The 17,805-nt window shown below is 45.0% G+C and overlaps 1 long non-coding RNA gene across 1 annotated transcript in view; it reads left to right on the forward strand.

Annotated features, from left to right (window-relative positions):
* The first annotated feature begins 4,015 nt into the window (after positions 1 to 4,015).
* The window catches only part of LOC134473161 (uncharacterized), a 35,958-nt gene continuing 22,168 nt past the window's right edge, over positions 4,016 to 17,805 (forward strand). The window contains exon 1 of the long non-coding RNA XR_010043248.1: positions 4,016 to 4,324. This is a non-coding gene — a long non-coding RNA (uncharacterized LOC134473161). The remainder of the gene's footprint in view (positions 4,325 to 17,805) is intronic.

Raw genomic sequence — 17,805 nt, forward strand, 5'->3', positions numbered from 1 at the left:
GTTCCCTATAGCCTAAACATAAAAATGGGGCTGTAACCTAGGATATTTGGAAGGGGTGTTGTAAAAAATATCACACGTATTAAGTCATTTGACCTCATGTGATTGTTAGGAACAAATGTGTTTTGTCCATCCAGCAATTGGAGTAAGGAATTTTGAGTTGGAGGGTTGCTAGAGAACCATTTCACAATAAATAGGGTTGGGGATGAAGAGTAACTTGGATAAAGTCACAGATTATAGGCAAAGTCAGATCCCATGCCCAAATTTCCTCTCAGTCTGGGCTCCTCGCCACTGTGCCATGATGAACCACAGTTGAAATTTCTGGCCTTTTTTCCCCTTCCTTCCTGGGCATTTGCTCTGTTCCTCACATTTCCCTTCCTATTTGTGTCTTTTTAAAATCATCCTACCGTCTGAGGACCGTCAGTGTGAGAGATACCTGGTCCTTAAAAGGAATGTTTGTCACCAAAAGGGGAGAGGTCCAGAAAGGCAGACTGAGGTTGCCACATATGACAGCCAATGCCTTCACAATTGATGATTTCACAGCATTGTGATTTTCATGCTGGTGCCAATGCTTTGGGCAGAGGAGACCAGTAAAGGCACTCATAGCCTAAGTACAAGGATACATTGTAAAAAACAAAAACAAAAAGCATCTTTTGGTGGTTCTATCACTGTGTAAATTTACACAAACCAAGATGTCACTATGTGATACAGTCTTATGGGACCACTGCTGTATATGCTGTAAACCATTGAATGAAACACCCTTATGAGACACATGTGTATTTCGAGGTTATTTTTAATATAAGTGTTGGATATACTCTATGACCGAGGTTGGATAAGGACAAGGTACCACAATTTAGTCTTATCTTGTAGACTAGATGAACCTTCCCAGTGGTGGTCCATGAAGGGTAAGAAGCAACAGACTGAAAGCACAATTTTGCTTTGCACCCTGTGACTACCAAAAGACTGAGCTGGCAAGAGAGTCCTGCCCCATGGTTTCTGCCTGATTGCTTTTCCCAATGCTCTTTTGGAGAGAATTCTCACATTTGGGAGTCCCCGAAAAGTAGGTTTAGTTATAGTCACACTAAGGAAAGAAGGCAAAGTGACTCTGTGGCTGCTCTTTCTGGTCTAGAATTCTGCAGCCCAAAGCACAGAGGTTTGGTAACACTTCACCCTCTCCTCTCCTTGTTCCCAGAGAGCTGATACGATTTGTCTAGAGAAGTCTTCAAAACAAAGCCTTCATTTTTAGTAGGACAAAAGACATAGCCAAGTGTTTTTGAATGTGGCTGTAATCAGATTTTATTGTTAACAAATTCTTGAGCCTGGGCAACCTTTCATTTCTATTTTATGGGAGAAAATATGAAGGGCAATGCCACAGAGATGCTCTGGAGTCTGGAGTCTGGTGGGGAATGTCACCTATGCAGAAGACTCGTTTGCTTTGTAGATCACTATACCATGATGGTAACAGTGACCCTTTCTTCATGCCGCAAGGAAGGAAAGACAAAACTCAGCCAAAAGCGTTCTCTGCTTAGGTTGAGAGAGTCTCATGCGATTCTGTAGGTAGACAGCATACAAAATCTCTTGATGATTTACAGATTGTTCCATGTAATTTTGTCACCTTTTTAGCTAGGGTTTTGGAAAAGACAAAACTCAGCTGAAAGCATTCTATGCTTAGATGGGGGAGTCTCAGGAAATTCTGTAGTAGACACACAAGGCTCCTCAATGATTTCCAGCTTCCAAGTCCAAAAAGAGTTTTAAAAAGAGAAAGCCTACTCCCCTTTGGTCCTGTTGAGTCCTTCATGATGCCCATATTTCCCTGACCCAGTGTGGAAGCCCAGTTTTCAACCTCGTTACTTTGGACTATTTTATGGTGGGGGCTGCTTACACCTGTTTTTTCTTGCAAAGTGCTGCCCAGTGAAACTTCCCAAAACAAGGCTCATCATGTCATGTGCATGTTCAAAGAAGTCTGAGAAAGGAGACACGTTGGTCTACAAGGTGGAGACCATTTTCCCACAGCATTTCAGTTTCCATTGCTCCCCCCACCTCACCCTGTCTTTTATTTTCTCCCTCAGGCAATCTCTGCTGTAGGAGCCAAATTGGGTTATTTAAAAAGTGGAAAAAGTTCAGTTGTTCATGGAAAACTCAGTGGTTTGTACAGAATTTTTTTTTTTTAGCATTGTCACCTATTAAATTACTGTCTTTCAAAACTCCAAACAAAGGCCCCCAAATTCTGTCATTGCTTCTTCATGTAAACTCCCATACTATACCTCTTGGGAACATTTTTATATCTTTTAACTGGTTCTGTCTGGAGCTTTTTTTTAGTATGCTTGTCTCCTCTTAACGTCAGGCTTCTTGAGATGGAAGCTGTATCTCTGTAGAATCCATGAGAATAAAGCAGGGGCATTAGTTAAAAATGTACCAAATTAAAGTATCACATCCACACTAGGGATTGGAGAGGGGTTGAAGAGGGGTAAGAATGATTACAGAGAGACACGGGAACAGTTGAGAGCTGTGGCTATGGTTATTATCTTGATTTGTGGTGCTGGGTTCATGAGTATATGCCGTGTCAACATTTATCAGATTCTATTCTTGAAATACGTGCAGCTTAGTGTATGTTAATTATACATCAATAAGGTCATGTTTTAGACATCAACATTATTCAAGACCTTACTCAAGAGTTTTCTAGAAATAAGACAAACCAGAAATGCTCACCTAAACATGACAGTAGATATAGGTTTTCAAAATGTTGGCCTTGTGTTTGAAAGGTGATGGGTACTGCATTTAGACTGTATCATTTGTGGAGGTTCTTATGGCCCACATGGAGGAGTAACCAGCTGATGCAAGGAATAATCATACATCACATATCAGTTCTGCCCCCGCCACCCAACCAAGCTCTCATGTTGACTTTCACCCATTGTGACAAACAGCATCAATCATCAGGTCCTTTTACTAGGAGGGCCCATGTCATAGCTGCTCACATAAAGGGAGTGAGGGGTGGGCTTCTTTGGCTCCATGGAGTTGGGGTGAGGGCAAGGAATAACAGGGAGAATAGATAGAGGTTGTTTCAATTAGAACCTCCATGCTGGCCAGAGCAGGGGAACATGAGAAGATGGGGAAAGTCCATAGATATAGGTGTTCAGCATGCTAACTAAAGGTTTCTCTCAAAGATGAAAAGCAAGGATAGGAACCCAGGATAGGAACAAAAAAGGTATTGGTGACTTTTCGGGTTACAAAGATGACTCCTAGAGGAAGTGTCATCCTGGGTTGACCAGTATTCCAAAATGGCATACTCTTGTCAAAAGCTACATTCATCCTTCCCTAGCGATCCCTTCTCTTTTTCCTCTACTCACAAAGCCCCACTGGACCCTTTCCCCTCACCCTTACTAGTCATGTAAAGATCAGACTTCTGCATCCATTTTCTAAAAAGTTTTTTGGTCTTTTCTCTGCTGTGGAGCCTCTATTTAATCCTATTAGCTCAATAGAGAAGACATAAACTCTGGACCTATCTCTTAGAAAGAGAGTTTCTCAAACTTTTAGGAGTCCTGCCTTTGATAGTATTTCTGGGAAAGTGAGTTGGGAAGCTCCCTAGGTGAAAGCACATGGGTTTCCAGAATATGTGCCTTACATTTTCTCCTTTGTCTCCTTAGCCACATAAGAGACTACTTGAATCTGTGTTTTTCCATGTCACCTTTTGTTACAAAGAAAAGCTCCTTCCTTGGAAGGCCAGAGACCACCATGAATCATGATTGACTGTTCCTTTCCACCCCGGGGTCTCTAAATAAAATTTAACTGCACTGTCTGAGAAATACTATTTCTGAGTATAATTATTTTGCTGAAGAGTGATCTGTGGTCCCTGGAGTACCCCAGCTTTTCTTTCCCTCATGTAACAGGATAGGTGGGGTGTGGTAGGTGGAGGGAGAGGCAAGTGAGTCAGGAGGAAATACATTGTTTTTTACTTTTTTCCTGTTTGGAAGATTTACTAATGAAATTTATGGTTGGGCTTTGGTCTAGGGTAGGTCGAGATGCTTTCTGGATATGAGCAAGGTTTTCTTGGTTTGATAAACCATATAAACTTGGTCAGATTCAGTCTAGGCTGGGGTGGTGGTCATGATATTCAACAACTAGATTTCCACTGGATCATATTTCTGCCTCCATTTGTTGGTAGTAACAAAGATCCGTTTTTGTTTTTTTTTTTTTTTTTCTAGAAACAATTCCAGCTCATTCTGCTGTGAAGAAGCACTGGAGATGTAAACATGAAGAGCAAGAAATATAACAGACTTTGGATGGCATATGGTTGTTTGGACCATTTTTGAAGGGCAATACTTTCAAGGTTCTGATAATATTAGTGTACTCCAGATGCATATAACGTTGGGAACAATTTCGGGGTCAAATAATTTTTATAGATATTTGGAATCCTTTATGTAATTGAACTTGAACCTTGTTTGATTTATGCAAAAGTACTAGGTCATCTCTCACCTCCCATTCATTACTGTTAAACTTCAGAAGTTCTGCTAACACAGCAGGCCTGCCAGGGATCAGAAGTGCAATCTTTAAAAAGCAGATTCCAGTCAGGCCAATGCTGATCTCTAAACTCAAGGCCTTAGAACTCAGGAAGGATGTGGAAATTGGAAAAAAAGGTGGGAAACTGGAAAAGAGGTAGAGTCTTTTGATTACTCAGTGAATTCAGGTGGACCTAGGACTTTGTAGTATTTGCAGATGTTGGCGAGTTTCTTGAGTGTCTTTGATAACCCTTTTGTTCTTTAGCAGTCACACTGGTCTTGCTGTAGGGTTGAAAAAGGTAGCAGTTTATTCTTTTTCTTGAGGTAGTTCACTGTAGTAATATGAGAGTAGCATGGTATATGATAATGTCATAGGAATATGACAGTGTGTAAGCACATCTCACAGTAGAGGTTTATAGTAATGTCATAAGTGTAGCATTTGATGTAGGTACATCTTGTGGTAGTAGCTTAATGTAATACATGTTAGGTACATTATCACACATATCTTGCAGTAGTAATAAGTCCACCTTGTGGTAGTGGATTGTAGCAATACAGTTATATCATCAGATACATTTCTAGTAGTAGATTGTGATAATGTAACAAGGTCATCTTTTGGTAGTTGTGTCATCAGATATGGGTATACCATGCTGCAGTGTGTTGCAGCCCATCTGTTGGTTGTTGTTTGTGATAATGTCACAGCTATTTGGCCAGCTGTCTTTCAGCAGTATGGTTGTGGTAATATGTAATGTATGGTTGTGTGGTGACAGGCTGTGGTAAGGTTGTGCATGAATTTGCATAGCCTGGGGGAGAAAGCAAAAGAAGAAGAAGCCAGTAGCCTTCCTTGCTTCACTTTGGTGCCAGTCATCTTATATCACACTCACTATTTGTGGTGGATTGATAACTAGTGGTCAGTTTGCAATACCAGCTGAACTGAATCACCGTGGTGCTGAGTGTGCGTGGCCCATCTGAGGATTGTTGCCAACATAAAAAGAAGAACTGGAGAGGAAGAAGTAGTGTTGCTGGTTTTCCAGTTGGCACTGGTTTTGGAGAAGCTTGTCAAGCTTCCTTCCTGATATGAACTTGGTTGTTCTCATCATCAGAGGAGCTCGGGACCTTGTTGTCACTGAGAATGGCTTCAGTTCACTTTGGAGGAGCGTTGGTTGTACTTTATTCCTTCCTGGCTCCAGAGGGGAAGATGTGTGCTTTTCAGTCTCCAGGATAAGCTTGTCATGCTGACTTCCTGTTGTGAACTCAACTGTTCTGTTCGTGGGAGAAGTTTAGGACCTCGTGATACTTTTTGGGGGAGCCCTGGCCCTTATTTTGAGTGTCACTTCTTGGCTCTAGTGCAGATCCTTCAGCCTGTTGGCACAGATCTTTTATCCCACTGGCACAGACTTTCTAGTTTCCACTGCTGATCTTTGGGCCTTCCCAGTGCAGATCCGTGAAACAGACTCACATAAGACATTGCTGTGGTCTCTAGGCCTCTAGATGGACCCATAGAGGGCATTGTCATGGGCTCTAGGTCTTCAGCTGGACTCATGCAGGTTGCTGCATGAGTTTCAGGCCCTGGATACTTTGGGTCTTAGAGTGTGGACAGATTTCACTTGTATTTGACTCTTTGGGTATAAAATAATACTGTAAGTTATGTGTAATTATTTTCCTTGTTATCCTTGACTACAAAACTGATAGAATTGTGGCGTGGCTGAAAAGAAGTATGAAATATAAATGACCTTTATTTTAAGAATGCGGGGAGAGACCCCCTGCCCCTCTGGGGTCTGGCATTGTCTCCGGGGTCTGGCAATCTCTCCCTCGGACACGTGAAGTGGGGGCATATATGTAGCTTAGGTTTGGGTTGGTGCCTGAGGGGCATTACTGATGCACAGGTAGCCCATTGGTATTCATTTTGTACCACAGATAAATTCCTAGGGGTGGGGAAGATAAAGCTCAAGATAGAGCCCCCTGGTTCCGCCTCCAAGGCTTTTTACCAGCTACAGTGTCCCAAATGGGGCAAAATCCTTTCAAAAACTATGTTTTTCTAACTTTACACAGGACTTGTTTTACTATTCTCCATTTCCTCTGGTTATAATACAGGGCAAAATTAAAGGAAACTGAAATAAGAGTAACAACATTTCAGGAGGGTGTGTCTATCAGGGATCTAAAGCTTTGAATGAAATAGTTGCTGTGGAGGAGGACTTTAGGATATGAAAAGTTGAGTTTAATGTCTATGACACTCAGTATTTACTGATGAAAGGCTGTAATAAGGCAAACAATCATATTCCGAGTTGTATCTTACAGCAGCTTTGGTGAATCATGTGAGATAGTATCCCTCAAAACATAAAGGGCTATATATCCCGTATTTCATCAGTCTGTGGGTAGATCAGCTATGGTACATGAATGGCTTGGCTATGTTCCAATGAATCTTTTGGAAAATGTCTATAGGTTGGATTTGGGCTGTGGGCTATAGTTTGTCCGTGATTTCATTTATCTCAACTGTATAATCATGATAACCATAATCCCAGTTTTACTGAAACACTCTGAATCATCTGAATCATTAACTTAAGTTCATACAGCTTAGGATATGTTTAAGCTAGGACCCAAGCCAAACTATTATATCTTTATTCTTATATGATGAGAAAGTTAGGTAGAGCCATACTTCACCAGTGTAGCCACTGCTAGTCTGCTAGCTCCCCAAGAGTCTGGATTCTCCTTTGAGGATCCAAAATCTTGTGTCAATCTTTGCTTTCTTTTCCTAAGAGGTCCATTAACTGTGGCAGCCATGCCCTCTACTCAAAGGCCCTTGCCTCTTGCTGCATGTCTTTATAGACTGGGCTGTCTCTCTACTGGTTGCAGTGGGGTGGTGAGCTCTTGTTCAAGGGGTCATTTTGTGGGAAGGGGAGGAAGATTAGGGCACCGAACCTCCTGGTCCAAACCAGATGCATTTCCTGTCTCAGTTTTAGCTGAAAATGAGACAGGAAATGCATCATTTTAATATTTTGCCTCTCTCTGTGTCTGACAGAAATATTCTATTATTTGGATTTAGATAATCTGTTAACATCTTACATTTAGCACATTTCTAGTGGTTTACTTTTACTTAAAACATGTACAAAAATTTGTGCTTTTAATCAAAATTGTTAGTATCTTTATATTTTCTCATGATTCAACTATCACCGTGGAATTATAGTTCAAAGAAGATTTTTTCTCCCTAAATTGCTCTTCAGAGAGGTTTTATTGACCCATTGTCCCATCTATCGCGCATTTGAGAGAGCATTAACAGTAGAGAGAGCATTAACAGTAAACCTTGGCAATGACCTGAGAGTGACTGACTAAGAGAGGCTGTAAAATCTTATTACTTTGAGGATTTGGAGCACACTAGAGGCAAGTTACAGTACTATTCGTTCGAATAGGGAAGAAAGGCTGAGATTCATTGTGGGTCCCTTGACTTCTCTGAATTCTGAAAATGCTTTTTTATAGTATTGACTTGACTAGAAGCAGCACCTGCCTACCAATGTGCTTGTGCTCTCCCGTATGCACAGAACACCCACACGGTCATACGTCTCCTTTATCTTTTCCCGTGGTTTCAATTACCCACAGTCAAACAGTATGGAAAGATTAAATGGGAAACTCCAGAAATAAACAATTCATAAGTTAGAAATTGTGTGCTTTTCTGAGCAGTATGATGATATCTCACACCCTTTTTCTCCCCACTGCCTGGGACGTGAATCCTCCCTTTGTACTACACATCCACACTGGAGATGCCACCAGGTCTCCACTGGTCACTTAGTAGCTGACTGAGTTATCAGATCTGTTGTCATAGTATCACAGTGCTTGTGTTCAAGGAACTCTTATTTTTCTTAATAATGACCCCACAGTTTAAGAATGGGGATGCTGGTAATTCAGATCTGCCAAAGAGAAGCCAGGAAGTGCTTGTTAAGAGAAAAGGGAAGATGATTAACATATCCAAGGGAGTCTGTACAATCCCTGATTTCAAGCATTCATGGGAAGTTTTGGAATATATTCCCGGTGAGTAAGGAAGGCTACTGTAACAGGTGCCTTTAGAAGAATCTCAAATTTGGGAATACTTACCCAGTGCCTAAAAGTCATTAATTTACCATCACATCATGAATCCTTATTTTTTGGTATGTATCTCTTTATTGAATTTGTTAGCAGGTGTTTCATGTTCAAAGTTTTGTAATTATGGGGGGAAAGATAACCAGATAAATGTGAGACTTTTGGAATTTCAACTTACATTAATAAATCCTTTGAAGAAATTCTGATAAAGGGCTTTAGTTACTTATTGATCAATAGAATTTAAGTATCTTCATTTTCCTTTGTCCCTCTGAATCCAAGGAATTCAGCTAATAATGGGAGAAACAGTTTAAAAATGTAGATTAAGAAGATGATGGAGAAACAAAGACTAGAATAGTTCAGCTTCCAAGTTAGGACTTGAATTGGTGAGCATAAGTCATAGTTCTTTATTTGAATTCAGATGAAGGATGAAATGCAGACATATTTTCCACTGTTTAACCTGTCTTGCTTTCTGACTTGCTTGCTTCAGTCCAGAACACATTTGTATCTGTCACCTACAAAAACCAGCCTCCCATCATTTGAAATGTGGAGAATAGACCCTAAGCATTTTTAAGTTCAAGGTGAACTCGAACTTCTCCATTTTCTCTGAGGCTTTCCACTAGATCTGTGAAAGGCTTTTTTTTTGTTATCTTCATGGTAGAGTTGGGTAGGCTGAGGATTTTCATCCTGGCTGGACCTCTGCCACTGTTAAAACAAGTCATTCCTCCAGAACACCAGGGGGAGCTGTTGTGTCACCCTGTCTTGGCACTGATATCTTTTCCAAGGGAAGTATGTATATAAATATGGACACCCAAACTATCCAGACAGAGGTTCTTAGGATATACCAGTCATAGAGAGCAAGGTGTCTAAATTTGGGAGAGTCCTACTGTGGCCATCAGAGGATGGGAAGAAACAGTGACTGTGCCTTTAGTGTTCTATCGCTCCTGCAAACTTCCCATTTTAACCCAGTTACTTACTGTGTTTTGTTTCTTGATGAGAATGGCAGGTAAAATGGAAAATGAAGTCCCATCCCAATGCAATAAAGAGAGCACCTTGGGGGGCTGGGGATTTAGCTCAGCGGCATAAGCGTCTGCCTTGCAAGCAGGCAGTCGTGAGTTCGATCCCCGGTACCAATAAAAAGGAAAACGACACCAAAAAAAAAAAAAAAAAAAAAAAAAGAGAGAGCACCTTGGAGGGAAATGAGTGAAATGAAGTAGACAAGTTTCACTGTGACAGGGCAACTTACATTTCACCTTTCCCAAGTCCCACTTTTATTCACTGACACTTCTCCCGGACCTAGACTTGTGACCAGAACAATATGGAAGCTCAGTAAATACTGAATAAAAGAATGACTTCAGTTCCAGGGCTAATCCTGCCACGATTTTATCATTTGGTCCCTCGGTGATTCTGTTTTCTTATCTATTAATGGCTGCCAGTGGGTGGGAAGAATCCTTGGGAGTTCTCACTCTTTGAGATGGGCTGAAGTTTCCATATTCAGTGTCTAAGTTCAGAAGTGTCTTAAGCATCTTCTTTATCATCTCCCAGAATAAACCAACTCGTACATCAAAGAGAAATAGTTCTTTTCCTGAATATGAACATAAGGATATGAGTATGTTGAACTGGATCTTGGTTTCAGTTTTGGCTCTGCCTTCTGTTAATTTCCAGTTGCCCTTGGAATTTCATTGTGGGTCATATTATTCTAATGTTGTATATAGGTGAATAGCTTAAACCCATCTTTGGAAGCCAGCTCCCAGTATGGTTTGGGCAATGCTCCTTTCTGTTTCTATCTGGATCCCTTACCGGATCATTGCCTATGTTTTTTCACCATCCAAAGAGCTTCTATCTCAATGGCTTTTGTTTTGGCCTGGCAGTGGTGACTCCTTCCAGAAGTACCTTGTGGTTTTTCCAACACTTATAGGAGCAGGCCTATGCCTCCCCTCAGAAATACCATCAGCAACTGTCTGGCTCTTCCTTTGCAGGGCTTTAAGTCCCAGCTCTGTACCCACCAGAGCAACTGCATGTTTTCTGAACATATATTTCTTTGTGTGTCTTCGTAGCTCCTGATATTAAATTCTCTCAGTAAAAATAACTGGTATGGTTTCCGTCTCCTGAGACTGGATCTCAGTCTCTGTGTGCACCATCCAGCAGGCTCCAGGAAGAAGCAGGGGTGAGACAAAAAGATGCACTTGGGAAAAAGGCCTGTCTTTCCTAAACCAATTTTAGACAATCTGAGGGGACTCCTTCTGAAAAAGACACTCAACTTGGTTTAATATATTTTATTTTATTTTTTTTTTTGTGGTACTGAGGATTGAACTCATGACCTCACACTTGCCAGGCAGGCAGTTATGCCGCTGAGCTAAATCCTCAGACCAGTTTGTGTTTTTAAGGAAAATCCACAATTGATACTAAAATGTCAGACAGCAGGAGGGATGGTGCTATTGATCAGCAGGAAGAGCTGCTCACAAGCCTTCACTTTGCAGACCCCTCTGTCTCTCTGCTCATGTACTCTTGATTTTTTTTTTTAAGCTAAACACCCAAGCAATTGGAAACACCTTATTGGAATTCCTGCTCCACATATCTTCTAAGCCAAGCCTGGAACAATATGTGTGATCTCCACACATAAGCAATTTTCCTAGATTGGTGGCATCTGTAAATATATTAGTTTGGGAAGTGTAGTCCTTGTGGCATTGTCCTGCACTATCAGAAGACACTGGCTTTCTCTTAAAGTGCCTGGGGCTTAGTGTGTGAAGCTGCCTGTCTTGTAACTTGGTGATTTCAACAGCTGATGCCTGTAGCTACCATAGTGGTATAGACAGAGACGTAAGCTGTTCTCATTCCTTGGTTTTGGTGGGTGAAATGGGGAACATTGGAAGAGGGGAAATTAAGTGCAGTACAGGAGCCGCTTGGAAATGAGAGGTCTCCCCATGAAGGGTGGCTGGCCCGGTGGGCTGTCCCTTGGTGGGAAGCAACTTGCAGTGAGAGGGAGCAACAGGCAGGCTGCCAAGCCTTTCCTGTAAAGGTCGCACCCTTTGTTGCTCTTAGCTCCGCACTTCTCTCGCTGGACACGGAGGAAACTTCAGGATGAGAACCCACTTTTGCCCTCTACCTCAGAGCTGTGGCTGTGGAACCACTAAAGGGTGGGAGAAGGTGGAAAGAGACAGCGCTAAACAGGGAACACAGGAGAGCAGAGGGGAGAGAGAGAGAAGCTGAGGAAGAATGGAGAGAGGAAAAGGGGTTGAAGAGGTGACAGGAAGGCCCACGGAGGAAGTGGGGAGAGGACAGACAGGAGGAATGCTGGCCGGGTCCTGTTCCCTGTCTCTCCAGCGCTTTCTGGGGATGTGCTAGGAAGGAGGGCTGGGGAGAGGCAGGAGCTTTTCAGGAGGTGGGGCTGCCTCTGGGGATCAGGAAGTACTGTGGGCTGGGGGAGAAGCGCCCTGTGCCCCTTCCTGCCTCCCTGAGCCCAGCCTGCCAGCCTGCCTGACCTGAGGGAAAGGCCACCTCCCTCCCACTCCGCACAGCCTGCAGCCAGTCTGCCTGCTCCTTCCTCCAGCCCCCCCCCCTCTGATTCTCAGAACTCCCTCCCAGGGATTCCAGGAAATGACTGATGCGGCTTGGGGACAAAATCCTCTTCAATCCCTTTGTGTATCTTTCTGCTGCCCTGCCCCCTCTTGGGTATCCTTCAGCACAGTGTCTGGTTACAGAGTGGGGCTAACTAGGCCAGCCTGGTCCCGTGGGTCCTGTTCTGCAGCCTCAGGCCCGGGCCCTTGCACCCACTGCCCCACGGGCTTCCAGTCATGCTCTGCAGTGCCCAGACAGTCCTGGAGCCCACTGAGCCTCCCAGGCCAAGGACTGGGCTACGCATGGCTTCCCTTCCCTTCCCTTCCCTTCCCTTCTCTTCCCTTCCCTTCCCTTCCCTTCCCTTCTCTTCCCTTCCCTTCTCTTCCCTTCCCTTCCCTTTCCTTTCCTTCTCTCCCTTTTCCTCCTCCTCTTCTTTCTCTTTCTCCCCTAGCAACTCTTTAAAAACGTAACAAACCATAAATATATCCATGTGCAAAGGCTGCATGTAAGGACTACGTGCTCCCCATAGGTCACTCCCACACTAGATGATCTCTTAGGATCTTGCCTATTTAAAATGTCTTGAAAGTTAATTCTGGGACTGAATAAATGGAGTTATGCTGACCTTGAATACCACAAGGGAACATTTCAGGAGTCAGTGACAGAGCCAATAGGTTCAGGACAAAAATGCCTTCCTGGAGGAGCTCATAGAGGTTTTATCCTGTAAATGGGAACTGGTCTCCCCAAACAAAGTTTTAGAAGTTTCCAGAATATGTTTTTCAGTGTGTAAACAGCTTTTCCATGGACCAGCATCCTGTGAAATGCCAAGGAGAAACACTTACCTGTGGGTCTCTCGGCTCTGCTTTGGGATGTGAAGAATCTAATTTTCATTAGGAGTTCAGACCTTGCTTCCATTAGCAAACCACAGAGGTGCCCAAATTGTACCCATTTCCCTGGGTAGCTTTACCTACAGAGAAAGGGCAGCAGAGTCTTTGGCCATGGATGTTTTGGGACACAGGGAAGCAGGATAGGGCCCAAGGCCTGGCAGGTGCAGTACAAGAGAAAGTTCCTCAAGACCTCATGATGTGTTAAGGGTTCAAGGTGTTTTCTTCCTCCATGGACAGCTGGAGGGGACCTCATCCATTGTCCCCAAGGGACACAGACATCATCTCTGTGCACATGGAACTGATCAGTCAGGTGGTCCAGCTGACTGCAAAGACCCGTACCCTGTGCCTAAGCCAAGGTGGCTCAGTCACTGTTCCCAGCACCAGTACCACCAGTACAACCTCTGACATGGGCTGGTTCCTCTTGACATCTCTGTGCTCGCTTGCAGCACCAGGATGATACGCCCCCTTGGCCAGCTCCATGGTATGTTGGTGACAGTCAAATGAGGGAAAGCACATGGGTCTGAGGACACCTGGGTGACACAGGAATGACCACTGACCAACCTCTGTGACAATACCTACCCTGCTGCCTTGCACTTCGTGGGAACGAGGCCCAGAACTGTAGCCCGTTCTCCTGGAGGAGGTTAGGATGGCAGGAGCAGAGAAGGCACAAGGGGCTGGGTGGAGGCTGTCAGTTGACAGCAAAGACAGGAATGTCTGCCCGCAGGAACACTCCCTCCTCAGAGAAATTCCTGTAGCTCTGCAGGCCTTGGAGTAGATGCCAGAAATCTTGCTTGAAATTCAGAGGCAAAGCTGGGCTGCTTGCTAGGGCTCCCCACTGTGATTTGGGTTGAGTTTATAACCCAGCAAGCAGGTAGCTTTCAGTACGACCCTGGTGACTAACTCTGGCAGGAGGCAGCATCTGGAAGCCTTGACGGGAGATGATTGTAGGCAAAGTTCAATTCTGGGGCCACACCAGAGGACCCCAGAGGAAGGTACCTGGGGTTTAGATGTTAAAAATGCATCAAATGTCTTTACCCACAGAACTAAAATTCTGATCAAATCTTAAATCTTAGGAAGAGGCAAAGAGAAGGACACAGAACTGCAAAGGGGATCGTGACAGCTAGTAAAGTCTTTGGACAGGAATTTAGGGATTTTGCTGAGTATAAATTAAAGATTTGGGAGCTGGGTGTCAAAAATGATGAATGCCTTTCTGTAATGCTAGTGTTCTGGGTAGCTGAGGCAGAAGGATCCACATTTGAGCCCAGCCTAGGCAACCAGCAACTTAGTGAAACTCTGTCTCAAAGAAATAAAAAATGAAAGAAGGCTAGAGATGGAGATCAGTGTGAGGCTCTGGGTTTGAACCTCCGTTCCTCTGAGGTGGGAGACTGGGGGAGCCCTTTCATACAGGGCCGGGTAGTAGTGTGAATGAGCTGGGCTTAGGCAAACTCACAGGGTAAGATGGGCGCTTTCTTCCCTTCCGCGGCAGTAGGGAATTCTCATGTGGGAAGGGGGTTGCTGAAGATTACTCCATCCAACTTCTTCCTTCTACAACTGAGGACCATGGCGTGAGGGAAGGTCCCATATCACAGAGTCTGTACCATCCAGGACTGTGGCAAGAGAGGTTACGTCTCCTCTCCCTGCTAGTGGTTTTCTTGGGTGTGAAGACTCTGGGCCTTTTGCTTTCTGAGAGCAGTGAGGGAAGGAGAGGAAAAGCTGAAAGCTGGGTTTCCGTGTGGCTGCCTAGGGTAAATTTTGCCCTGGGGTGTGCCCGGAAACTTGTCAGATTTACAGATCTTGATGAGGTTATCAGAACCTGGGAGGCACTCAGCCACCAGGGTTTGGAGGGCCCCTCCAGGTGATCTCCACACTGCCTAAGCTGAAAGACATGTCTCCACGGGACATGTGCTGAGGTCCAGTGTCCCGGTCTGGCCTAGAAACCACTTGCAACCCACAAGACAGCTCCTAGGCACCATCTGCCTTTCCTTGCTCTCCCCATCCATCACAGTGTTCCTTGGGTCTCCTTCCCCTGGGCACATCCCATTGTCACCTTCTGGGGCTGCAGCCTTATCTACTGGGCCCAGATAAAGAGCAAATTGGCCTAATCAGTCTGGCCGGACTGGCTGGCTCCAGGGAGGTCTGTAGATGGTGCCAGAAACAGACCCGCTGGCAGGGTTGACCCCTTCCCCAAACAGTGGCCCCATCGCCACTGCCATCTCTCCTCCAGAAAATGCTGCCACTTGGTGAGAGTCTCCCTCCTTTCTAGTCCGCCCCCAGCAACTTAATTCCTAGGCAAGATAAGGGGTGACAGTGCAGGGCTCCTGTGAAAATCGTAGTGGTAAAGGTCTCTGTCGAGGTTGAGCTGTCTTATGGGCAGCTGCTGGGAGACAGAAAGGGGATTTGGATGGAAATGATCTGAATCCGTTGCAAAGCAAACATGTCTTTTTGAATCTCTCAAAGGCACTGCAAGGTGACTGTCACTTCAAATTACTGCTGATTCTCTGTACGGAAGGCTCTGCCCATCCGCTGGCTACTGGCTTGCTGGTTTTTATAATGCATTGTGAAGCAAAGCAAAGGAGCAGGTCTCCCCACGTTGCAGAGGGCTGGGCACAAGCTAGTGAGCTTAACATTCTTACTGTTCAAGTCCTTGGTGGAAGCTGAGGCTCAGCCCATCCTGCTGGTATGGCAGGAACCAGGGCTCATGCCAGGAAAGCTCATCGGTGAGGGAGGCTGCTGATGTGGCCCCCAGACGTGCCTGTGTGGTGTGAAGCATCAGTGGACAGGATCTGCAGTCCTGGGGAAATGTCCGACACTCAGGGCTGGCTCAGAATTGGTCAAATCTGCTTTGAGTGAAGTGAAGAAAGGGGGTCCAAAAGAGGGGGTGGTACAAGCTCTTGGCAGCAGCCCCGGGATCACGGGGTGTGGACGTAAGCAGGCGGTGTGGGGGCTGGGTGGAAGGGCACATCCAAGCACAAAGCGGCAGGTGCAGTCCTGGTCGGGTCACCCCTGCTCTGCTCCCTGCTGCACCCCTTCTCTTTGGCCTGAGTTTTCTCCTTCATCTCTCTGCTTCAGGGCTGGAGGGTGAAGAGCGTCCATGGCAAAGCCAAATTCATGGCAGAAGAAGAGTTTAGGGGGTGGCAGTCTGTATGCATGGAGAGGCAGGTGTGCTGGAAACGTGCTTTTCTTTTAAATGATCAGACAAGTCCTACAGTAGACGTGGTGGAGGGGAGGGTCTTCTGTGATGTAGGGATGAGGCAGAAGCCCCAGGCCTTTTGCTCCTGGCAACCTCTCAGTGTCTTCTAAGTCGCTGTGGAGGAGCCTAGCAGTCTATGAGACATAGGTTAGAATCCCCTAGGAAGTGTAACTGATTCCATTGTGAGTTCTCAGAAGGCTCCAGTACTTCTTCAGCAGTTTGCTAAGAACCAGTGGGCGAGGGGCCGGTCTACCTGCCAAGACTAGATTGCTGCTCCTCGGCCCAGGGGTGGCCTCTGATTCTGGAAGCACTAGGGAGTGAGCTCCTATGCAGGGCAAGACTCTCCAGGAGCCAGGGGCTGCATTTCTACTGGGGAGGCCTGGGGTAGTGCAGAGAGGGCAAACGCTCAGCCCACAGAGCAACTGTGTGTCCAGAATAACCTTAGGGCCCCCATATGATGTCAGGCCCTCTGGATCCTTACCTTAGACCCTACCACTCACTCTTTTCCCTTCTACCCATAAAGCCCATTTGACAAGTACTATAGCATTCCCACTGGTAAGTCATAACATCCAATGGCATATCCAAGGGTTTGAGAAGCCCTCATGGAAAACTGGTTTTTCTTTGCCTAGCTATACCTCACACTTGTTTGAGAAACACCTGTTCAACATGTCTAGGGATTAGGTTCCGAACCAAGCCCTTTTATTAAAGTAAATTCTGTTTATTTCCAGCATCCTTCTCTGTTGGGGGTTCTTGTTTGCCATTGATTTGGCCTCTTCCCTTCCCCTGTAGAACTCAATCTGCAGAGCAGGGGCACTGTTGAGCTTGCTTTGCACACAGGATCACAGATATTTGAAGGATGAAGGTGTGAGTGTCTGAGAGCTGGGGTAGCACCTTTGGATCTTGTCTTTACCTCTGCTAACCCTGCTCGTGGGAAGTTTCTCCCCAGTCACTGCTCTTTCCATTCTGGGCCCACCATTCTCTCCGTTTCTTTCTCATTCTGCTTACAGAGTCTTCTTGGCTGTCCACTGCCTGCCACCAGCAGTTTTTGGCTCGCTCCCTTTGGACACCTGTTCTTCCTTGATCAGTTTCTGCTTGCTTGGCTTTCTTTGGGTGAATGGAGGAGCATGAGCTCCATCTGGGGAGTGGCTTGAATGCTTACAGTGATGGGAGACTGGTCAGTCTGTGATGAATGCTGAGAGTGCCCACTGGCTAGCATGGGAAGCAGCTTGGTGGTTACTGGAACTACCGCTCAAAATGAGTCCTCAAATTTTTTGCTAGTTTTGCAGGCTGATTGTCAAGCATAGCCTTTTATCAAATCATGGTAGCATTTGGTAGAGTTTGACAAAAATCCACAAAGGCATTCTGGGAGATTGGTTTGCCGTGTGGAACTTATAATAAAGAGTATCTTTATTTGACTAATATTTGTAAATTTTATGTTATATAGCCTTGTAGCAGCAAAATTTATTAAATCAACTCAAAGGATGGGACTTAGAGGCTCACTGATTTGTTCACAGCCACATATTTTTCTGATGGCCACACAAGGTCCAGCCGTGGATCCCTGGCACATGGCCCCAGCACACCAGCCTCCTCATACTCTCCTAGCTCCCAGCATGCC

Source organism: Cavia porcellus, unplaced genomic scaffold, assembly GCF_034190915.1.
Source record: "Cavia porcellus strain 051 isolate PalLab524CR breed Dunkin Hartley unplaced genomic scaffold, mCavPor4.1 scaffold_26, whole genome shotgun sequence".
Lineage (NCBI taxonomy): Eukaryota > Metazoa > Chordata > Mammalia > Rodentia > Caviidae > Cavia > Cavia porcellus.